We start from the raw sequence: 25,713 nt of genomic DNA on the forward strand, positions 1-25,713 counted from the left end.
AGGGATGACGGCAGAACAGAGGTGGCTGAAGTTTCTGGGAATAGTTCACAAGGCACAGGATAGGTATGTCTCACAGAAGAATAAGTTCTCAAATGGCAGGGGTAGGCTATTGCGGCTGACAAAGGAAGTTAAAGACTGCATAAAAGCCAAGAAAAGGGGATATAATGTAGCAAAAGTGAGTGGGAAGCTGGATCATATTGAAGTTTTTAAAATCCAACAAAAGGCAACTAAAAAAGCTATAGGAAGGGAAAATATAAAATATGAGGGCAAGCTGGCCAATGATACAAAGCAGGATACTAGAAGTTTTCTCAGCATATAAAGAGTAAAAAGGAGGTGGGAGTTGATATTGGATCACTGGAAAATGATGTTGGTGAGGTAGTGATGGGGGACAAAAAAATGGCAGATGAACTTAATGGGTACTTTGGAACTTCACTGTGGAAGACACTAGCAGTGTGACAGAGGTCCATGAGTGTCAGGGCGCGGGAGTGAGTGCCATTGCAGTTGCAGAGGTGAAAGTGCTAGGCAAACTGGAAGGTCTTGACGTGGATAAGATGGACTACATCCCAGAGCCCTGGAAGAGGTTGCTGAAGAGATAATGGATGCATTGTCATGATCTTTCAAGAATCACTCAATTCTGCCATGGTTTCAGAGGACTGGAAGATTGCAAATGTCACTCCACTCTTTAAGAAGGGAGGAGGCAAAAGAAAGGAAATTACAGGCCAGTTAGCTTAACCTCAGTGGTTGGGAAAGTGTTGGAGTCCAAACTTCTAGTCCCAGAGGAAATGAGGCCAACTATGCCAGCAGAACGTAGAGCATTGAATAGTACAGCACTGGATCAGGCCCTTCGTCCCACATCACTGTGCTGAACCAATTTCATCAGTGTTCAGATGGCCAGCTGAACTAACCACTGCTGCCTACACAAATCCATATACTTCCACTTTCCTACACATTCATCTCTTAAATGTCCCCGGCGTATCTGCCTCTATCACTGCCCCAGGCAGCATGTTCCAGCGACCCGCCACTCTCTGTGTTAAATAACTTGCCCCTCACATCTCCTCTGAATTTACACCCCCGCACCCACCTTCAATGCATGCCCCCGGTATTAGTTATTCAGATACTGCCTGTCTACTTTATTTATGCCTCTCATAATCTTATAAACCTCTATCAGATCTCCCCTCAGCCTCCGCTGCTCCAGAGAAAACAACCCAAGTTTGTCCAGCCTCTCGTTACAGCCCATGCCCCGTAATCCAGTCAACATTGTGGTGAACCTCTTCTGTACGCTCTCGAAAGCCTTGACATCCGTCCTCTCGTGGGGCGACCAGCACCGTATGCAGTACTGTGGCTTTATTAGAGTTAGTGTAGTGATTAGTAACCCTGACTCTGTCATAGCTTTGAGTCTAAACCTTTTTCGTAGTTTGCTATCTTTCCCACTGTTGCGTAATCATTGTGCGGATCAAGAGCTGGTTGCATAAAGAAACATAAAGATGTTAAAAATAAAGATTGGGTCAGCCAGGCAGTGGATTCTTTCTCGTGATCTGTTTTATCTCTAGCCATCAGCCCCACTCCCCGTCCACCCACCTCCCCTCTCAGCTGGCTTTCATCTGTCACACACACACACACACACACACACACACACACACACACACACACACATACACACACACACACACACACACACACATACACACACACACACACACACACACACACACATACACACACACACACACACACACACACACACACACACACACACACACACACACACACAAAATGCTGGAGGAGCTCAGCGGTCCAGGCAACATCTGTGGAGGGGAGTAAACATCCGGAGCTTTGGGCTTAAAAACCTTTCACCAGGACTGGAAAGGAAGGTGGTCCCGACCTGATAGAGGTTTCTCAGCCCAAAACGTCGAGTGTTTATCCCTCCCTATAGATTTTGCCTGACCTGCTAAGTTCCTCCAGCATTTTGCATGCGTTGTTCTGGATTTCCAGCATCTGCAGATCTCTTGAATTCAACTACCACCTGTACCCCTTCCTCCACACCCCCCCGACCTTATTCTGGCTTCTTCCCCCTTCCTCTCCAGTCCTGACGAAGGGTTCCAGCCCGAAACACCCTCTGTTTATCCCCCTCCTCCACTGATGCTGCCTGACCTGCCAAGCTCCTCCAGCATTTTGTGTGCGGGATCATTGCGATATAGATCTGTCCCACCTGCAGACCTGCTCTGCCCTAGAACTACCTTGACGGCACTGTGAGGACCACACCAGCTGCCAGTGAGCTAGCATCCTCAAGCAATCAAAAAATAAGAATTTACACTTAAAACCATTTCTAAATACAAAAATAAACAGTTAAAACATATTTATAACAACTTAATTAACTGGAACAAGAAAATGCCTTGTCCTTACCACAGACTTTTCTCCAAGGGGAAATCAATAGAACTGTTGGACACTTCGATGTTTCCTCAGACAGAGCTGCTGTTACTGACACAACTTCCAGCGGGCTGCTTCATTTAGTCTAACAAGGAAGTTAATATCAATAGTTTCATGACACCTCTAACCACATGACTTGTTCATTTACGGCATCTCTCCTTACAAAGCAAAATATAACTGAACGTCTTTCCACAGATATGCACTGGAGGTGCCTTGCTCAGTCAGTCGCCGTCGGTACGCTGTCCCTGTGACCACGAGGGTTTCCTCTGGGAGCTCCAGTTTCCTCCCACAGTCCAAAGACGTACCAGTTGGCAGGATGTGGCCGTGCTACGTAGGCACTGGAAGCGTGGTGATACCACTAACGCAAATGACACATTCTATAGAAACCATAGAAACTACAGCACAGAAACAGACCTTTTGGCCCTTCTTGGCTGTGCCGAACCATTTTCTGCCTAGTCCCACTGACCTGCACACGGACCATATCCCTCCATACACCTCCTATCCATGTATCTGTCCAACTTATTCTTAAATGTTAAAAAAGAACCCGCATTTACCACCTCTTCTGGCAGCTCATTCCATACTCCCACCACTCTCTGTGTGAGGAAGCCCCCCCGCTAATGTTCCCTTTAAACTTTTCCCCCCTCACCCTAAACCCATGTCCTCTGGTTTTTTTCTCCCCTTGCCTCAGTGGAAAAAGCCTGCTTGCATTCACTCTATCTATACCCATCATAATTTTATATACCTCTATCAAATCTCCCCCATTCTTCTACGCTGCAGGGAATAAAGTCCTAACCTAGTCAACCTTTCTCTGTAACTGAGTTTCTCAAGTCCTGGCAACATCCTTGTAAACCTTCTCTGCACTCTTTCAATCTTATTTATATCCTTCCTGTAATTTGGTGACCAAAACTGAACACAATACTCCAGATTCGGCCTCACCAATGCCTTATACAACCTCATCATAACATTCCAGCTCTTATACTCAATACTTTGATTAATAAAGGCCAATGTAACAAAAGCTCTCTTTACGACCCTATCCACTGTGTGTTTTGAATTTTCAATGTGCAGTACATGTGACAATTAAAGCTAATCTAATATTTTTATTGATTTATTTAGAGATACAGCATGGTAACATGCCCTTCCGGCCCAACAAGCCCACGCCACTCAAATACACCAATTAACCTATTAGCCTGTACATCTTTGGGATGTGGGAGGAGACCGAGCGCCCACAGGAAGCCCGCATGGTCACAGAGAGAACGTACAAACTCCTTACAGACAGGGGCAGGCACTGAGCCCACACCGGCACGGTAAAGCATTGTGCTAAACACTGTGCTACCATGCCACCTCAATCTACGCCAAAGGATCAAGCCACTCACCCCATCCGTGTCTGTACCAACCGTGATGTCAATCCAAACTAATCCAATCCGTGGCTATCTGAGCACCCACCCCCAAGTGTCACAAGTCATAACCACTTCCGCCACTTCCTTCTGCAATGTGCTCCAGCACTCTATAACACTCCAAAGCTCAAAGTAAGTTTATTACAAAAGTACGTACGTCTTACCACATACTACCCTGAGATTCATTTTCTTGCAGGCATTCATACTAGTAAAAAGAAGTACAATAGGATCAATGGAAAAACTACACACAAAGACTGACAAACAGCCTATGTGCAAAAGAAGGCAAACTATGCAAATTAATTAATTAGATAAATAAATAGATAGATAGGTAAATAAATCGATAAACAAATAGATAACTACACAGATAGATAAATAAATAGACAGGCTGATAGATGGATAGCAGACAAAACAGATAGACAGGCAGCCAGACAGGCAGACAGATAGATAGACAGGCAGGCAGACAGACAGGCAGATAGATAGACAGGCAGGCAGACAGACAGGCAGATAGATAGACAGGCAGGCAGACAGGCAGACAGACAGATAGACAGACAGACAGGCAGGCAGATAGATAGACAGGCAGGCAGACAGACAGACAGACAGACAGACAGACAGACAGACAGATAGATAGATAGATAGATAGATAGATAGATAGATAGATAGATAGAATCATAGAAAACCTACAGCACAATACAGGCCCATTGGCCCACAAAGGTGTGTCGAACATGTCCTTACCTTAGAAATTACCTAGGGTTACCCATAGCTCTCTTTTTTTTTTCTAAGCTCCATATACCTATCCAGGAGTCTCTTAAAAGACCCTATCATATCCACCTCCATCACCATCACCAGCAGCCCATTCCACGCACTCACTACTCTCTGCGTAAAAAATTTACCCCTGACATCTCCTCTGTACCTTCTTCCAAGCACCTTAAAACTGTGTCCTCTCATGCTAGCCATTTCAGCCCTGGGAAATGGAAATAGATAGATAGATAGATAGATAGACAGATAGATAGTTAGAGAGATAGATAGATAGATATAGATAAACAGATAGAAAAATGAATGGTACTGAAGATATGAGCTGTAGAGTTCTTGAAAGTGAATCCATAAGTTGTGGAATCAGTTCAGAGTTAGGGTAATTGCAGTTATCCAGACTGATTCAGGAGCCTGGTGGTTGACAGGTAATAACTGATCCTGACCCTGGTGGTGAGAGATCTAAGGCTCCTGTACCTCCTTCCCAAAGGCAGCAGCAAGAAGAGAGCATAAAACATGGCCTGCACATCTCCTTGGGTTTTTCCCCTTCTTACCTCAAAGCTGTGCCCTCAGCATTTCACATTTCCACCCCAGGGAAAAGACTCTGACTGCTTATCTCATCTAATCTGACCAGCATACTCTCAAAGAACTCTGTGCATGTACGGCTTCCAAGTGCCAAATGTGGATTTACCCGATAACAGGGGCTCCAATTCACTTGCCCTGGCTCCTCGCTAATAATATTGTAATTACTGTTTCCTGAGTGTCTTTCTTTTCTCCGAGGTCTAGATTCATGCTTAACCATAAATGGTCACTGTTCCCAAAATGTTCTCCGAATGGAACTCCGATCATTGAACCAGGCTCATTTCCCAACACAAAATCTAGTGTGGCCCGTCACTGGTTGAACGATTGAGGGCCGCTGGTTGGAGTTGCTGCCCTTGGAGGGGTTGCCAGGTCCAAATGCTTCAGAGGCGTTATCAAAATCTTAAGATTTATGGACTGGACTGTAGCTCATATTGGCCTCTTTCAGTTCCGTGTTCTCTTTTTGTGTTCTCGCCTGTTCTTTCTTGTTGTCGATTGGCAAGCTGTGGGTTTGGAGTCTGATGTTCTTCTTGTTTCTCCATATGAGTAATTTTTATGAGAGGGAGGGGTTGGGGTTTGTGAGTTATTGTTTCTTTTTCTTCACATGGGGAGGGATTACAACCAGCGGGTGAAGGGAGGATTGCTGTCTTTCTTTCAACTACTTCCACGATTTTCTGTATTTTATGGCTATTTGGAGAAGACAATCCTCAGAGTTGTATTCCACACACATACTTTGATAATAAAATGAAAATTTGAACCTTCGATGCAACTAACAAATTCTGACCTCTCTAAACTCTGGTATTAACAAATGCACCAGACAGTATTGGGAGATATTAATGTGGGCACGTGGCCAAGGTGTTAAGGCATTGGACTAGCGACTTGAAGGTTGTGAGTTCGAGCCCCAGCCAAGGCAGCGCGTTGTGTCCTTGAACAAGGCACTTAACCATACATTGCTCTGCAAGGACACTGGTGCCAAGCTGTATCGGCCCTTGCCCTTCCCTTGGACAACATCGGTGTCGTGGGAGAGGGGAGACATGCAGCATGGGCAACTGCCGGTCTTCCATATAACCTTGCCCAGGCCTGTGCCCTGGAGAGTGAAGACTTTCCAGGCGCAGATCCATGGTCTCGCAGACTAACGATGCCTTTAATGATGTCACCCAGTACAACTAGTTTGCTGCTTTCACAGTTTGCCGTAATCTGCCAACATATCTGTGCCTCCGTCTCCTGTGAAGCTAAAGACGTGCAGACCTGGGCGTCTTCTTCCAGTCGTCAGCAAAAACACTTTAATTTCTTCTCTTTTAAAGTCTCTTTTTCCCTTTCCACGGTGGCTGGGCTCCTGTCGGAGTCCATGACCTACCGCTGCACTCAAACTATGTTCTTCACGGGCAGTGGGTTCTTGCACTGGGAACTCGCAGAGCGACCTGGCACTTTCGATACCTGCAGCTGCGGCCGGAAGACGTGCGCCTCTAGGGTGTGGCTCTGTGGCCAACCCGATCCCTCGCTGGCGTCACCGACTGAAGCGTTGCAGGAGGTCTGAACATTGAGACGGTGGGCAGTGTGCGCAGCTGTCGGAAAGGCCCCTGCACTCGAGCCATCACTTTCTCTCTCTCATTCTCTATCTCTTGATGGTGAGCGAGAATCAGCTGGCCCGTGAGTCAGGAGGACTTCGAATAAGCGGTGTTGCTCTCCCTTTTGTCTGCAGAAGGAGCGATATCTCTCTCACCCTCAGTTCTAAATGTATGGGAGTTTTGGTAATTTCCACTATTTGGTTTTGCAATTACTCTTTTTTTAAATGTAACAGTACATCTCATATTATTTGTATTATTGCTATGTTTTGTTTCTATATTTTGAAATTAATAAAAAGATTGAAAAAGAAAAGATATCTCTCTCTCCCTCACTATGAGAGCCTGTCTGAGACGTGGAAGTGTTGGGATTGATTCTAGATCACGGTGTCTGGGGGCTTTGCTATCGTTTGTATTGTGGGTGGTGAGGGGTTGATACAACCCTCACAACACGCTGGAGGAACTCAGCAGGTCAGGCAGCATCTGTGGAAAGGCTCACTCAACATTTCGGGCCGGAACCCTTCATCAGGACTGAAGAGGGAAGGGGCAGAGGCCCTATAAAGAAGGTGGGGGAGGGTGGGAAGGAGAAGGCTGGTAGGTACAGTTGAAAAACCAGTAATTTGAAAGACAAAGGGGTAGGGGAGAGGAAGCAGGGAGGGGACAGGCAGGAAAACAATGGGTAGTAGAAGGAGGCGGAACCATGAGGGAGGTGATAGGCAGCTGGGGGAGGGGGCAGAGTGAAATAGGGATAGAGGAAGGGAGGGGGAGGGAATTACCGGAAGTTGGAGAATTCTATGTTCATACCAAGGGGCTGGAGACTACCTAGACGGTATATGAGGTGTTGCTCCTCCCTCCTGAGTTTAGCCTCATCATGGCAGTAGAGGAGGCCATGTATGGACATATCTGAATGGGAATGGGAAACAGAGTTGAAGTGGGTGGCTACTGGGAGATCCTGTCTGTTGTGGCAGAGGGAGCGGAGGTGCTCGACGAAGCGGTCCCCCAGTCTATGTCGGGTTTCACTGATGTAGAGGAGGCCGCACCGGGAGCACCGGATGCAATAGATGACCACAACAGACTCACAACTGAAGTGTTGCCTCACCTGGAAGGACTGTTTGGGACCTTGAATGGTGGCAAGATCGGAGGTGTAGGGACAGGTGTAGCACTTACGCTTACAGGGATAAGTGGCGGGTGGGAGATCTGAGGGGAGGGACATGTGGATCAGGGAGTCGCAGAGGGACCGATCCCTGTGGAAAGTGGAGAGGGGTGGAGGGGGAAAGGTGTGCTTAGTGGTGGGGTCTTGTTGAAGGTGGTAGAAGTTGCGGAGGATAATGTGCTGGATCCGGAGGCTGGTGGGGTGGTATGTGAGGACTAAGGGAACTCTGTCCCTGTTGTGGTGGTGGGAGGATGGGGTGAGGGCCAAAGTGCGGGAAGTGGAGGAGATGCGGGTGGGGACATCATTATGAGGGGTTGATGCTTGTGACCTAGGGGATGGAGGTGCTTTGGGGTTCTAACATTTTCCATCATTCATTCTTTGGGGGCTTTCTCCTGTTTCGTGGATGTCTGTGAAGCTCAGGTTCTTTACTGTATACATTCTCTGATATTAAATTAAACAATTGAACTCTTGTACTATCCGACGTATCTCCAGGATTTTCCCTCTAACTGCAGCCATGACATTCTGCCTGATTAGTGGTTGAACTCCCCCACCTCTTTTACGCCCCTCACTATCTCATCTGAAATAGATAGATAGATCCTTTAATAGGTTTCAATAGGTACATTTAATGTCAGGGAAATGTATACAATATGGATGGCATCCATTAGTCTCGCAAGACCGTGGATCTGCGCCTGGAAAGTCTTGCTTCAGTCTCTCCAGGGCACAGGCCTGGGCAAGGTTGTATGGAAGACCGGCAGTTGCCCATGCAGCAAGTCTCCCCTCTCCATGACACCGGTGTTGCCCAAGGGAAGGGCATTAGGACCCATACAGCTTGGCACCGGTGTCGTCACAGGAGTTGCCGGAACGAGGTTGAAGCCAACGTCGGACTGCCTTAGGGACTCCAGCTCCGGATTTATCCTCAGGATTTACTCCCAAAGCCTTTCCCATGAGTGGGTATGGCCGCAAGGCAGCCGAGGTTTGAAATCAGAGTCTTCCCTCTCTCAGATGGACTGCCTTCCCAGGCTGACGAGATCCATCTACCCGAAGCACTGGTTTTGAGGCCCCAGGACCCACCTTCACCCCTTCTCCTGTCAGGAGAAACAGTTCCGCCGGACTTAGAGGCTAAGCCACACGAGAAGGCCGGGAGTTGGACTTGGTTGTCAGAGGCTATTTGAGGCATGTGCTGTAAGGAGCACTTTTAGGTAGTAGGAGATTGTCCCCATTACCACTCCTCGGCTTGACAACCTTGAAACCGTATACCTTAGAATAGTACTGCACAGTACAGGCCCTTCAGCCCACAATGTTGTGCCGACCCTCAAACCCTGCCTCCCATAAAAGCCCCCACCTTAAATTCCTCCATATACCTGTCTAGTAGTCCCTTAAATTTCACTAGTGTACCTGCATCCACCACTGACTCAGGCAGTGCATTCCACGCACCAACCATTCCCTGAGTAAAAAACCTTCCTCTAATATCCCCCTTGAATTTCCCACCCCTTACCTTAAAGCCATGTCCTCTTGTATTGAGCAGTGGTGCCCTGGGGGAGAGGTGCTGGCTATCCACTCTATCTATTCCTCTTATTATCTTGTACACCTCTATCATGTCTCCTCTCATCTTCCTTCTCTCCAAAGAGTAAAGCCCTAGCTCCCTTAATCTCTGATCATAATGCATACTCTCTAAACCAGGCAGCATCCTGGTAAATCTCCTCTGTACCCTTTCCAATGCTTCCACATCCTTCCTATAGTGAGGTGACCAGAAATGGACACAGTACTCCAAGTGTGACCTAACCAGAGTTTTATAGAGCTGCATCATTACATCGCGACTCTTAAACACTATTCCTCGACTTATGAAAGCTAACACACCATAAGCTTTCTTTACTATCCTATCCATCTGTGAGGCAACTTTCATGGATCTGTGGACATGTACCCCCAGATCCCTTTGCTCCTCCACACTACCAAGTATCCTGCCATTTACTTTGTACTCTGCCTTGGAGTTTGTCCTTCCAAAGTGTACCACCTCACACTTCTCTGGGTTGAACTTCATCTGCCACTTCTCAGCCCACTTCTGCATCCTATCAATGTCTCTCTGCAATCTTTGACAATCCTCTACACTATCTACAACACCACCAACCTTTGTGTCATCTGCAAACTTGCCAACCCACCCTTCTACCCCCACATCCAGGTCGTTAATAAAAATCATGAAAAGTAGAGGTCCCAGAACAGATCCTTGTGGGACACCACTAGTCACAATCCTCCAACCTGAATGTACTCCCTCCACCACGACCCTCTTCCTTCTGCAGGCAAGCCAATTCTGAATCCACCTGGCCAAACTTCCCTGGATCCCATGCCTTCTGACTTTCTGAATAAGCCTACCGCGTGGAACCTTGTCAAATGCCTTACTAAAATCCATATAGATCACATCCACTGCACTACCCTCATCTACATGCCTGGTCACCTCCTCAAAGAACTCTATCAGGCTTGTTAGACACGATCTGCCCTTCACAAAGCCATGCTGACTGTCCCTGATCAGACCATGATTCTCTAACTGCCCAGAGATCCTATCTCTAAGAATCTTTTCCAACAACTTTCCCACCACAGACGTAAGGCTCACTGGTCTATAATTACCCGGACTATCCCTACTACCTTTTTTGAACAAGGGGACAACATTCCCCTCCCTACAAACCTCCGGTACCATTCCCGTGGACAACGAGGACATAAAGATCCTAGCCAGAGGCTCAGCAATCTCTTCCCTCGCCTCGTGGAGCAGCCTGGGGAATATTCTGTCAGGACCCAGGGACTTATCTGTCCTAATGTATTTTAACAACTCCAACACCTCCTCTCCCTTAATATCAACATGTTCCAGAACATCAACCTCACTCATATTGTCCTCACCATCATCAAGTTCCCTCTCATTGGTGAATTCCAAAGAGAAGTATTCATTGAGGACCTCACTCACTTCCACAGCCTCCAGGCACATCTTCCCACCTTTATCTCTAATCAGTCCTACCTTCACTCCTGTCATCCTTTTTTTCTTCACATAATTGAAGAATGCTTTGGGGTTTTCCTTTACCCCACTTGCCAAGGCCTTCTCATGCCCCCTTCTTGCTCTTCTCAGCCCCTTCTTAAGCTCCTTTCTTGCTTCCCTATATTCCTCAATAGACCCATCTGATCCTTGCTTCCTAAACCTCATGTATGCTGCCTTCTTCCACCTGACTTGTCACCCATGGTTCCTTCACCGTACCATTCTTTATCTTCCTCACTGGGACAAATTTATCCCTAACATCCTGCAAGAGATCTCTAAACATTGACCACGTGTCCATAGTACATTTCCCTGCAAAAACATCATCCCAATTCATACCCGCAAGCTCTAGCCTTATAGTTTCATAATTTGCCGTTCCCCAATTAAAAATTTTCCTGTCCTCTCTGATTCTGTCCTTTTCCATGATAATGCTAAAGGCCAGGGAGCAGTGGTCACTGTCCCCCAGATGCTCACCCACTGAGAGATCTGTGACCTGACCCGGTTCATTACCTAGTACTAGATCTAGTATGGCATTCCCCCAGTCGGCCTGTCCACATACTGTGACAGGAATCCCTCCTGGACACACTTAACAAACTCTGCCCCATCTAAACCCTTGGAACTAATCAGGTGCCAATCAATATTAGGGAAGTTAAAGTCACCCATGATAACAATCCTGTTATTTTTGCACCTTTCCAAAATCTGCCTCCCAATCTGCTCCTCTGTATCTCTGCTGCTACCAGGGGGCCTATAGAATACCTCCAGTAGAGTAACTGCTCTCTTCCTGTTCCTGACTTCCACCCATACTGACTCAAAAGGGGATCCTGCTACATTACCCACCCTTTCTGTAGCTGTAATAGTATCCCTGACCAGTAATGCCACCCCTCCTCCCCTTTTTCCGCCCTCTTTATCCCTTTTAAAGCACTGAAATCCAGGAATATTGTGAATCCATTCCTGCCCTGGTGCCAGCCAAGTCTCTGTAATGGCCACTACATCATAATTCCATGTATGTATCCAAGCTGTCAGTTCATCACCTTTGTTCCTGATGCTTCTTGCATTGAGGTACACACACTTCAGCCCTTCTACCTTACTGTCTCTACACCGTTTATACAATACACATCCCAAAATTCTTTTTCTTCAGAAACATCCCAAAAACAGAGGAGTGCCCCAAGGAATGAATCACAGTTAAAACACTAGAACCACAAAGCACTCCCCCCACAGCTCCCCCCCACACACGTAAGCAGCAGCAAAGCCACGACCCCCCCCCCTCAAACCCCACCAGCAAAAAGGCATCAGCATCCTCCACAGAGCACTCATCTGTGCAGCAAGCATCAATAAAGACACAGGCTTGCAGTATCCCAAAGACTGCTCGTTCACCCGATAATTTGACATACCAAAGAGAATTACTGATCCCAAAGGAAATGACAGTGTCACAATAGCACTACAAGTGCAAAAATCCTGGAACGCTGAGCTGCCAGTCCTGCTCTTCTCGCATCCTCTGTAATGGCTAAAACATCATGCTTCTATTTATTACACGGCGCAGTAGCAACCCTCCAGACCAACGAACCCGTGCCGAATCACATCCACGTGACCAATTTCTTTACTTATTGAGATACAACACAGACTAGGCTCTTCCAGCCCTTCAAGCACACTGCCCAGCAATCCCCCGATTTAACCCAAGCCCAATCCCCTGATAAATTACAATGACCAATTAGTTTACTAACCCCTTTGTCTTGAGAAACCGGATCCGGCACCCGAAGGAAACCAGCGCAGGCAAAGGGGGAACGTACAATCTCCTTACTGGCAGCGGCAGGAATTGAACCTGCGTCACTGGCACGGTAACAACGTACACTACGATTTACCCAAAGTTCATCTGCCTTACTTGCAGGACGCTTCATATTAAAATGCTCTTCATCCTGTCGGCCCTAACAAGTTCATAAACTTGTCACTGCCTGTTGTTCCTTTCAGACTACTAACTCAGCCTTCCTGTTAATCCCTTTACATGCCAGCCTATTCCTCAGGTTTGCTCACCACACCCACCCCCACTGCGCTAGTTTAAACTCCCTGCAAGGACAGTGCTGCTCCTTCACTTTAGCTGCAAACTGAACGTCTTTCCATTGATCTCGCCTGCCCTGGAAGAGCGCCCAGTGACTCACATAAAGAGATAAACAGGAGCACTTCGTTTGTCAGAAACAAGAGGAGATCCGCAGGTGGGGCAGATTTAGTTATCAAGCCACCGGAGCATACAGAGAAATGCGTTGTTTTGCGTCAGTGACCAACGCAGTCCAAGGACGTGCTGGATGCCAACTCACAAGAGTCACCATGCTTCCTGCACTAACATAGCATGCCCACAACTCACTTACCCCAGCTGTGCATCTTTGGACTGTGGGAGGAAGTCGGAGCCCCCGGAGGAAATTCACACGGTCACGGGGAGAACGTACAAACTCCATACGGTTAGTAGCAGGAATTCAACCCCGATTGGTGATCGCTGGTGCGGTAGGAAAATTACAATTGTGCTAACTACTACGCTGCTGTACCACAGCTGAAGTCCTTCTCGCCTGCTTGAGCTCCTCACCTGTGGATTGGCCTGTATCGCTATATCTATACTCTATTCTTGGTTGGTGCAACTGTAATGAAACCCAATTTCCTTGGAATCAATACAGTATGTCTATCCATCTATCTATCTATCTATCTATCTATTGCCTTCTTGCTTCTTCCTCGTGTCACAGGAAGTAATCATGAAGTTACAGCCCTAGAGGTCAACCTACTGCCTAACTCTTCACAGGACTTCACCTCTCTTCCCGCCTCCATTCACACACCTCAGTAGCCTGGCACAGGATGCGTTCTTCGAACTGAGGGTTTCGCAGATCCTTGACTTGCCTCATTGCTGTTTCATGACTCTTCAGTGTTTATTGACTTTGGACAGAGGACAGGAGTAGATGTGTTATCGTTGTATCAGCATTTTAAGTTACACCCCTCACTGTGACCACTGGGACCACATGGCCTCATCTAGCTTGATTTCCAATCCAAGCCAAATATCTTTCTGGAATGCAGAGTTGGACAACTTCACTCATGTCCATATGAAAGAGAGAAAGCTGAGCATAGCTGTCTCTCTCCTGTTTGAGATGGCATTGGGTTTGCTGACCTCGAAGTTCTAAACTCAAACAAAGACCCTAAGTCCCATTGAATATATAGCACTGCGCAAAAGTCTTAGGCACACACACACACACACTGTGTGTCTGTGTGTGTGTATATATATATATATATATATATATATGTAGATAGATAAATAGATAGCCAAGGTCCTTAAGACTTTTGCACAGTGGGAGGGAGGGAACGTCGACTCGGACCATGAGAGGCCTGCACTGGGCATTTTCATGCGTTACAAGACAAGGCGCAGGTTGGAAATCTGTGTGGGGCGCCACTCCTCACACAGACTAGAGCAATGTGTGATTAATTGCCTTGCTCAAGAGCACAAACACGCTGCCACAGCTGAGCTCGAACTAGCGACCTTGAGGCACTGCGGTACTGTAGTAATTTTACGTATTCTATTGTAATGCTGCGCAAAAAGAAACAAGATTCATGACATATGTGAGTGATGATAAACCTGATTCTGATTTGGGTCTCTATTGTGGACTGAGAGTGGGAAGGGGGCAGGGAGAGGGGAATCATGGCTGGGAAAAGGGGAAGGGAGAGGGGAGGGAGCGGGAAGCACCAGGGAGACATTCTGTAATGATCAATAAACCAATGATTTGGATTCAAATGACCTTGCCTGGTGTCTCAGGGTTAGGTGTGTCTGCAGCCACGTCAGCCCCCTCCCCTGCCCTGGCACTTCTTCTCTCCCACCTGCCTGACACCTCTCCTGCAGTGTTCCACTTCGCTATTCCCAACATCCTCCGCTCCCACCAGATTTACAGTCTTGCTCTCCACTCAATGTTGACAAATATAGAGCTGTGCAAAAGTCTTAGACACTCTAGCTATAAATAGCTAAAGTCCTAGGCTAGATATAAGTCAAGGCTTTTTGCACAGTTCTGTAGCTGCAGGTACCTTCACTAAACGGAAGTTAGGAAGTTATACTGTAACTAACCAAACTTCAAAGACAAGTTTACTTCCCAACATCCACTAACCGGGTGGTGGGTTCCCTCTCTCTACCAAGGAGAATTTACTTCCAGCTAACAAAGTAGCCTAAAACACAGTTCATTTATTTTCTGTGATACACATTTAAAGCTCACAGAGGATTTCCATCTTACAAAAGGCTTCCAAATTACAAACCATTTCTTAAACACAAAGTATTTCCAAAACACAGGTACAATTCCTATACGCTAAAAAGACATACCCCTGAGCCGCCGACAAACCAGTTGCCCATTGCAGAAATCAAAGGCAGAGGAATGGATTCTAGTTCACCCAGTGTTATCTGAAATGCTTCTTTATGTTCCTTAGCCATTCCTAATTAGCCTGAACTGCTGTATAACTTTATACTGTCTCTCTACCACTTGGGTTCAAGGTTCATTTATTGTCAAAGTATGTATGCAGTATACAACTCTGAGATTTATCTTCTCTAGACAGCCACAAAACAAAGAAAACCATGGAAGACGTTCAAAGAAAAATATCAACCCCCCCCCACCCCCACACACACTACCAAATCGTGCAAATGACAACAAGAAAGTCAACACCCCCTGGAATGTTCTCAGAGACAATAAAGTGCCAGATCGCTCAGTCAGCCCAACAGGACACCTTCAAGCTGCAAATTGCAGGCTCCAACATTAACAGAAGCACATTTATAGGGAAAACAAGATGGAAAAGAAGTGAAGGAAACAGTTTTGTGGACTACCTGGAAGATGCTGCCCAAGGTTGTGTTGTTTGTTGGCACCATCTTCACACGTGATATTCTTTTAGATACCTTTTAGCATTAATGGTCTAAAAGCTTTTGGAGAGAGATCCCAGGTACCCCCAATTAATGCTGTGAAGCTGACTCCATGAGTACACAAACTTCCAACCATTAATAGATCACTGTGTTTTGCTTCACTTGTGGCCTCTCTCCTCTCTTCTATAAATTAGGCCATGCCAAGTTTAGTCATGTGCAACCACATTGATGCATTAACAGGGCAGAATGTGGAATCACAGGTATTTGAGCAAGAGGTATTGCCAACTGGTGATTTATCACAGAGCTTGGGTGACCTTGCTATTTGTTTTCTCAAGGATTCTTTTAATATGGACGGCTTTCTCTTCTGCGCTCAACGTTGTTAAATTGGTTTAATAATGTCACGTGACAAACTTCATTTTGCATCCCATCCATACAGATCATTTCATCATATCAGTATAAGCTCCAAGTTGATTGGTGAAGCCAATATGAGGGGGGCGGAGAACAAGCTGAGATACTGGAAAGTGATAGGTGGAAAAGGTAAGGAGCTGAAGAAGGAGGAAACTGATTGGAGAAGAGATTGGACCATGGGAGAAAAGGAGGTTATAAGCAGGGGAGGAGAAAATAATGTAGAATTTAGTGTTATATTTGCAGAGGAAATGAAGTGCAAGAATATAATAAGGTGCAAGATCATGATGAGTTGGATTGCGCCAAGAATCTATCTTATCATACAAGAGGTCAATTCTATAGTCTTATGAGAGCCGGATGGAAGCTTGAGCCTGGTGCTAAATGCTTTCAGTCTTTTGTATCTTCTGCCTGATAGGAGGAGAGAGATGAGGGAATGATTAGGATGGGAAGAATCTTTGATTATGCTGACTGCTTTACCAAAGAACTGAGAAGTACTTGACCTAACTTCTACATTCCTCTTAGTTCTCCCATTTGCTGAGCTACTGTTCTGGTCCCTCCCACGGAGCACAAATGAAATTCCCTGCGAGAACATTGTGCCCCTCAGTTTAGGTGCCAGCTGCCCTCGACAAAAGCCCAATGATGCATAAAGGTTCTACAGATATTTGATAATGTGCCATGGCATAAAACTGTCAAGGGAATGTGATACAAATGGTAGTCCATCATCAGACAGTAATTCTGCCAATATTCCATGTGTGTCAAAAATCCATCTCAAATTTTCCATGGTATGTTGTTCCATTGTTGTACATATGTGGTGGAGGGAGTACATTCAGATTGGAGGATTGTGACTAGTGGTGTCCCACAAGGATCTGTTCTGGGACCTCGATTTTTCGTGATTTTTATTAACAACCTGGATGTGGGGGTAGAAGGGTGGGCTGGCAAGTTTGCAGATGACACAAAGGTTGGTGGTGTTGTAGATAGTGTAGGGGACTGTCAAAGATTGCAGAGAGACATTGATAGGATGCAGAAGTGGGCTGAGAAGTGGCAGATGGAGTTCAACCCGGAGAAGTGTGAGGTGGTACACTTTGGAAGGACAAACTCCAAGGCAGAGTACAAAGTAAATGGCAGGATACTTGGTAGTGTGGAAGAGCAGAGGAATCTGGGGGTACGTGTCCACAGATCCCTGAAAGTTGCCTCACAGGTGGATAGGGTATTTAAGGAAGCTTATGGGGTGTTAGCTTTCATAAGTCGAGGGATAGAGTTTAAGAGTCACGATGTAATGTTGCAGCTCTATAAAACTCTGGTGAGGCCACACTTGGAGTAATGTGTCCAGTTCTGGTCACCTCACTATAGGAAGGATGTGGAAGCATTGGAAAGGGTACAGAGGAGATTTACCAGGATGCTGCCTGGTTTAGAGAGTATGCATTATGATCAGAGATTAAGGGAGCTAGGGCTTTACTCTTTGGAGAGAAGGAGGATGAAAGGAGACATGATAGAGGTATACAAGATATTAATAGGAATAGATAGAGTGGATAGCCAGCACCTCTTCCCCAGGGCACCACTGCTCAATACAAGAGGACATGGCTTTGAGGTGAGGGGTGGGAAGTTCAAGGGGGATATTAGAGGAAGGTTTTTTACTCAGGGAATGGTTGGTGCGTGGAATGCACTGCCTGAGTCAGTGGTGGAGGCAGATACACTAGTGAAATTTAAGAGACTACTAGACAGGTATATGGAGGAATTTAAGGTGGGGGGTTATATTGGAGGCAGGGTTTGAGGGTCGGCACAACATTGTGGGCTGAAGGGGCTGTAATGTGCTGTACTATTCTATGTTCTATAAACCCACCCATCTGACCCCTCTCTCTTTGAATGCATGTCTATGAGCAAAAGGAAGGATTGCTTCCCATTCAACAAAACGGACTCTTGAAAAATGCCAAGTCGAGTAGTTCTCTCCGGCATAGCGGCTCTATAATTGCGCTTCTCTTTCAAATCTCAGTTCCAAGACTGTAAGAGTTACGACCAACGTCCTTTTAAAATATAAACTTTTGAAAGAAAGAAAGAGAGGAAGATTAGCTTTATTTGTCACATGTACATCGAAACATCGGAAAATATAGTGAACTACATCATGTGCGTCAACGACCAACAGACCCCAAAAACGTACTGGAGGCAGCTCACAGGTGCTGCCACGTGTCTAGGGAAGGGAGAAGGGAAGCACCAGAGAGACATTCTGTAATTATCACTAAACCAATTGTCTAGAATCAAGTAACCTTGCCTAGTGCCTCAGGGCTGGGCGTGTCTGCACCCGTGCCAGCCTTCCACTGCCCCGGCACTCCTTCTCTGCCACCTGTCCCACTCTCCTCCCACGGCACTCCACCCTCACATTCCCCAACATCCTTTCCCTCCCACCAGATTTATAAACTCGCCCTCCGCTCCACGTTGAGAAATACAGTACTGAGCAAAAGTCTTCGGCACCCCAGCTATGTATAAACGTATAAATGTTATTTTTTTCTTGCTGGCAGTTTGATGTTTATCTTTAGAAGCTTTTTGTATGACGCATGGCTCTGAGGTTGTACACCTAATGGAGTTTTCCCCCCCCCACTTTTCTGCTTAGTAGCGTTTTTTATATTATCACCAAATTTTTTCAATCCTTAAAATAATGTTTTTTTCCCTTGAGACATTGTAAGTGTTGCTTACTTTGGTGTACTCGTGTTATTTTTGAGTAATATAATAATAATAAAAAGATTTGAAAAGATAAAGATAAATGTGCCCAAGACTTTTTGCACATTACTGTACAAAACTATATTCTGAATTCTGTGTTTTTTTAACATTTTGATTTAATCTGTATGCAAGACAATTTTTTCACTGTGCCTCGGTACCTGTGATAAAAATAATTCAACGCCATAACTAATTATTTATGGCAGGATCTGTCCGGATGACACACAAAACAAAAGCTCTTTACTGCATCTTAGTGCTCAACTACAACAATCCAAATATTGTCAGTTATTTCTGAAGTTGCCGTAAACAGAAGTTCTCCACTATGCTGATAAACTTCATTTAGACCCATCGTCCAAAAATTTCTCAAAATTCATCTAATGCACACGTGCCTGTCTGTGGCCTTCATATTGACAAGCGAACTGCACTTGACCAGCATGTCAAGTACAATCTCTTTCTTAATAGTGATTGGAATCAGTGAGGAACAGTTCGAGGTCACAGGAATTTTCAACAAGTGTGTTTACTCTTTGGTCTGTTCTAAGAACACCATTCTTAGATTAGAGGACTGGAGTGGGACCAAATTATGTTCATTCCCATGGAATCACGTCTGAAGGAGATTGTGTATGTTCACAACATCGATTATTACCGGATATATTAATACTCTGCCAAATATGCATAACACAGAAGAATGCTTGTGGGAAAATTGATGGAACTGATGACCAGACGAATTTTCTTTGAATATGATTTTTGGGGTATATTTAATATTTATTCTGTGTGATATGCCCCAACACAGCAGCTGCAAGTCTCAGGAATACCGTCGCACTCAGATGTAGAAGGATTCTTCATTGCTGTTTCCATTACAATTTTGTTTTACCAGTCAGCTGAGCTGAACCCCTGAACCTGGAGGACCGGTGGACCACTCTGAGTCTGGCTTCTACCCTTTGACCTTTTTGGCATGGGTGACCCCACCAAGAGCCAAAGCATAAAGCCCTGACTCCAGCCAACGTAGCTCTCTGGGTCACTGAGGCACACAAGCCTCCAAACCCTACAACAAAGTTGTGGTTTGTCTGCCAGAGAAAGCAGGATCTCCCAGTGGCCACACATTTTAATTCCACATCCCATTCCCATTCTGACATGTCTATCCACGGCCTCCTCTACTGTAAAGATGAAGCCACACTCAGGTTGGAGGAACAACGCCTTATATTCCGTCTGGGTAGCCTCCAACCTGATGGCATGAACATTGACTTCTCAAACTTCCGTTAATGCCCCACCTCCCCCTCATACCCCATCCATTACATATTTTTATACACACATTCTTTCTCTCACTCTCCTTTTTCTCCCTCTGTCCCTCTAACTATACCCCTTGCCCATCCTCTGGGTTCCACCCCCCTTGTCTTTCTCCCCGGACCTCCTGTCCCATGACCCTCTCGTATCCCTTTTGCCAATCACCTGTCCAGCTCTTGGCTCCATCCCTCCCCCTCCTGTCTTCTCCTATCATTTTGGATCTCCCCCTCCCCCTCCCAGTTTCAAATCTCTTACTCACTCTTCCTTCAGTTAGTCCTGACGAAGGGTCTCGGCCCGAAACGTCGACTGTACCTCTTCCTAGAGATGCTGCCTGGCCTGCTGTGTTCACCAGCAACTTTGATGTGTGTTGCAACAAAGTTTTGGTCCTCTTGGAGGAATACTTACTTAAGGTTGCTGTTTATTGACTACAGCTCGGTGCTTAATACAATTTTTCCTACATGTCCGATCAAAAAGCTCCAAAGCCTGGGCCCCTGTCACTTAGAACACATTTCTTCCCCATTCTGATGTTTGGTCTGAAAAGCAATTGAACCTCCTGACTAGTTCTGTATGCTTTATGTATTGAGATGCCGCCACATGACTGGCTGATTGGATATTTGCATGAACAAGTATCCTCACCAGAAGACCACAGTCTGTGCGGACCGGAAATAACACCTCCAGCTCACTGACAATCAACACCTCAAAGATGTGTGCTTAGCCCATTGCTCTTATCTCTTTACTCCCATGACTGCATGGCGAGACACAACTCAAATTCCATCTATAAATTTGCCGATTATGCAACTGCTGTTGGCAGAATTTCAGATGGTGACCAGGAGGCGTATAGGAGCGAGATATATCAGCTAGTTGAGTGATGTTGTGACAACAACCTTACACTCAACATCAGTAAGACCAGTTCCACTCATCCAGCCTACCTTAATTCACCCAGTCAGATACAGTCACTGGCCACGTTATTAGAAACCTCATCTACCTAATAGAGTGGTTGCTGAGTGTGTGCCTGTGGTTTTCTGGTCTTGCAGCCCATCCTTTTCAAGGTTCAACCTGCTGTGCATTCAGAGATACTCTTCTGCACGCCACTGGTTTTAACGCGTAGTTATCTGTTTCCTTCCTGTCTGGCCATTTTCCTCTGACCTCTCTCATTAACAAGGCTCACTGGATGTTTTTTTTTTGTTTTTTGCACCATTCTCTGTGAACTCTGGAGACAGCTGTGTGTGAAAATCCCAGAAGATACGCAGTTTCTGATGTATTCAAACCACTATTCCCGGCACCAGCCAAAGTCACTCACACTTCTCCCCCATTCTGATGTTTGGTCTGAACAACAATTGAACCTCTTGACCATGTCCGCATGCTTTTACACATCGAGATGCTGCCACATGATTGGCTGATTTGTTATTTGCGTTAACAAGCAGTTGTACAGGTGTACCTAATAAAGTGCCAACTGAGTGCATGATTTCATGTACTCTACAACCAACGAAATCCTCTCGTAGTCACTTTTGTATAAAAGCTGTCACCTCTGTGGGGACCACAGTGACAAGATTAGGAACAGCAAGATCCTATTTACAGTAATGAGGTAACTGAACAAAAGTTCAGCACTGTCATGTCCTGGCAGCTTTTAATAACAAGAATAAAACCTATTCAAAGCTCTTCACAGGATCAGAAAGGTAAGATGAGCTCTATTTGTCTCATGTATGTCGATACACAGAGTGAAGTTGATCATGGACCATCAGGACAACAACAACACCTATGTCAGGCTGCTGCTTATTGATCACCAAGCTCCAAAACATGGCCCTCTGCAACCAGATCCTCGACATCCTCACCAGGAGACCACGGTCCATGCGGATTGGAAAGAACATCTCCATCTCGCTGACCATGGACACTGAAGCACGTCAAGAATGTGTGCTTAGCCGACAGCTCTTACCTCTCTACCCCCATGACTATGCAGTTAGGCACAGATCAAAATCCATCTACAAATTAGCTGGTGACACAACCGTTGTGGGCAGAATCTCAGATAGTGATGGGGAGGCGTACAGGAGTGAGATAGATCAGCTGGTTGACTGGTATTGCAGCAACAGACTCAAGATCAGTCAGACCAAGAAATTTATTCTGGATCAGCAGTCGGAAGGTTGAGCAGGTTCACGTTCCTGAGTGTCAACATCTCTGAATAGAAGGAGCAGGTTAGTGAGGAGGGAGGAGAAGACAATGGAGGCATCGGTAAATAAGGGTAAGAATGTAAATTCAAGGTATTTAACCCTTATAACTACAGGTCCAGTTCACCCAACACTCCCAAACCAGATCCAGTTCACCCATCACTCCCAAACCAGATCCAGTTCACCCATCACTCCCACACCAGGTCCAGATCACCCATCACTCCCACACCAGGTCCAGATCACCCATCACGCCCACAACAGATCCAGTTCACACATCACTCCCAAATCAGATCCAGATCACCCATCACTCCCAAACCAGATCCAGATCACCCATCACTCCCAAACCAGATCCAGTTCACCCATCACTCCCAAATCAGATCCAGTTCACCCATCACTCCCAAACCAGATCAGATCCAGTTCACCCATCACTCCCAAATCAGATCCAGATCACCCATCACTCCTACACCAGATCCAGATCATCCATCACTCCCACAACAGATCCAGTTCACCCATCACTCCCAGATCAGATCCATTTCACCAATCACTCCCACACCAGATCCAGATCACCCATCACTCCCAAACCAGATCAGATCCAGTTCACCCATCACTCCCAAATCAGATCCAGTTCACCCATCACTCCCAAATCAGATCCAGATCACCCATCACTCCTACACCAGGTCCAGATCACCCATCACTCCCAAACCAGGTACAGTTCACCCATCACTCCCAGATCAGATCCATTTCACCAATCACTTCCACACCAGATCCAGATCACCCATCACTCCCAAACCAGATCAGATCCAGTTCACCCATCACTCCCAAATCAGATCCAGTTCACCCATCACTCCCAAACCAGATCCAGTTCACCCATCACTCCCAAACCAGATCAGATCCAGTTCACCCATCACTCCCAAATCAGGTCCAGATCACCCATTACTCCCACACTGGATCCAGTTCACCCATCACTCCCACACTAGATCCAGATCACCCATCACTCCCACACTAGATCCAGATCACCCATTACTCCCACACTGGATCCAGATCACCCATCACTCCCACACTAGATCCAGATCACCCATTACTCCCACACTGGATCCAGATCACCCATCACTCCCACACTAGATCCAGATCACCCATTACACCTACAGCAGCTCCAGTTCATCCACAGCTCCCACACACGCTGTCCTTAATCGGTCTCAGTCAAACAAAGTCTTATTTTTTTTAATTTTCAATCTTGTTCGAAACCTTCCTTGGTCTTGCCTCTCCCGTCTCAAGGAGCTCTAACTTTCAGGTGTAAGAGGGCTCCTCTATTTCTATTCCACGTACCATACACCGGCTGCATCACAGCCTGGTATAAAAACACCGATGCCCTTGAACGGTAAGCCGTACAAAGAGTCCTGGATATGTCCCCGTCCATCATAAGTAACTCCCACCACTGAGCGCACCTACATGAAACATTGTCGTAGGAAAGCAGCATCCATCATCAGGGACCCCCACCGCCCGGAGGATGAGAGGTGACCTGATAGAGGTATACCAGGTGATGAGAGGCGTTGATCGTGTCGATAGTCAGAGGCTTTCTCCCCAGAGCTGAAATGGCTAGCACGAGAGGGCACAGTTTTAGGTACAGAGGAGATGTCAGGAGTAATTTTTTTTTACACAGTGAGTAGTGAGAGTGTGGAATGGGCTGCCGGCGAAGGTGGTGGAGGCAGAAACTCCAGGGTATTTTAAGAGACTCCTAGAGCTTAGAAAAATAGGGGACTATGGGTAAGCCTAGGTAGTTCTAAGGTAAGGATGTGTTCGGCACAGTTTTGTGGGCCGAAGGGCCTGCATTGTGCTGTCGGTTTTCTAAGTTTCTATGACATGTTCTCTTCACACTGGAAGAAGGTACAAGAGCCTCAGGACTCACACCACCAGGTTCAGGAACAGTTACTACCCCTCAACCATCAGGGGTCTTGAACCAAAGGGAATAACTTCACTCAGCTTCACTTGCCTCATCACTGAAAGGTTCCCACAAGCAATGGACTCCCTTTCAAAGACTTTTCATTTCATGTTCTCGATATTTATTGCTTATTTGTTTATTATGATTATTTCTTTCTGTTTGTGTTTGAACAGTTTTTTGTCTTTTGCAAACTGGTTGAATGCCCAAGTTGGCACAGTCTATTATGGTTATTATTCTGTTGTGGATTTATTGTGTATGCCCACAAGAAAATAAATCTCAGGGATGTATATGGTGACATATATGTACTTGGATAATAAATTTACTTTTAATGTTGAACTTTGAACTTACACTGAGAGACATGCCTTTACATAGTAAGCTTCTACACTCGAATTGTCCCTCCCAGACCCTCTCTACCCTTCTGTGCTTTGCTGGGTTTGTTTATTATTCTCACATGTGCCGAAATTCAGTTTCAAACTTGCCCTGCATGCTATTCATACAAATCAGATAATCACACAGTGCATCAAGGTAAAACAATAACAGACAAGAGAATATCTGCAGATGCTGGAAATCTGAACAACGCGCACAAAATGCCGGAGGACTGAAGATTGTGATTGGATTACCACACCGCGAAGTCTTTTTCAGGGGTGCCTACCCTGAAGGTGTTTAGACCCCTCAGTCCTGCCAAAGGGTTTCGGCCCAAAATGTCGACGGTGCTCTTTTTCACAGACACCGCCTGGTCTGCTGAGTTCCTCCAGCATTTTGTGTGTGCGTTGCTAAAACAATAACAGTGCAGAATAAAGTGTATCAGCTACAAGAAAGTCAAGCACAGGTAAACAGTAAGGTGAAAAATCATAGCAAGGTACATTGTGAGGTCAAGAGTTCATCTTATCGTACTAAGGAACTATTTAGTAGTCTAATAACCATGGGGTAGATGCTGCCCTACCCAGCGGGATAGGGAAGAAGAGGTCATGTCTGGGATGGGCAGACTCTTTAAGTATGCTGGCTGTTGTTCTGATACAGTGAAAAGTACAGACAGTGTCCATAGAAGGGAGGACACGCACAAACAGCAAAGAACCGTACAGTCTAACATGTAACATAAGACAAGGATTCGAGGGGCAAATCATGAACAAGAGAAAGTCTGCAGATGCTGGAAATCCAAAGGGACGCATGCAAGATGCTGGGGGAGCTCAGCAGGTCTGGCAGCATCTATGAAACGAATGAACAGTCAACGTTTTAGGCCGAGGCTCTTCAGGACTAGAGAAGGATCTCAGCCCGAAATGTCGATGGCTTATTCCTCTCCGTAGATGCTACCTGACCTGCTGAGTTCCTCTAGCATTTGGTGGGTGCTGCTGAGGATCTGAGGGGTAAAGTTTTTACACAGAAAGTGGTTGATATTTATAACATGTTGCCAGAGTTCAACATTCAAAGGGGGAAGGTAATGGCCCCCACTCTCCCCTCCTTCACCATTCCCCATGCCCTTT

The 25,713-nt window shown here is 46.0% G+C and overlaps 1 protein-coding gene across 10 annotated transcripts in view; it reads right to left on the bottom strand.

Moving 5' to 3' along the window:
• The window catches only part of ptafr (platelet-activating factor receptor), an 83,038-nt gene that overhangs the window by 31,979 nt on the left and 25,346 nt on the right, over window positions 1–25,713 (bottom strand). For 5 of the 10 annotated variants that reach the window (XR_011883572.1, XM_072246829.1, XM_072246827.1 and 2 more), the window contains exons 1-2: window positions 3,801–3,880; window positions 2,404–2,512 (exon numbers count right to left, since the gene is read on the bottom strand). The exons of 2 other annotated variants lie outside the window; for them this stretch is intronic. The gene's annotated coding sequence lies outside the window, so the exon portion shown is untranslated. 3 more of the 10 variants (XM_072246830.1, XM_072246831.1, XM_072246832.1) reach the window with 3 other exon arrangements.

Source organism: Mobula birostris, chromosome 29, assembly GCF_030028105.1.
Source record: "Mobula birostris isolate sMobBir1 chromosome 29, sMobBir1.hap1, whole genome shotgun sequence".
In the NCBI taxonomy this organism is placed as follows: Eukaryota; Metazoa; Chordata; class Chondrichthyes; order Myliobatiformes; family Myliobatidae; genus Mobula; species Mobula birostris.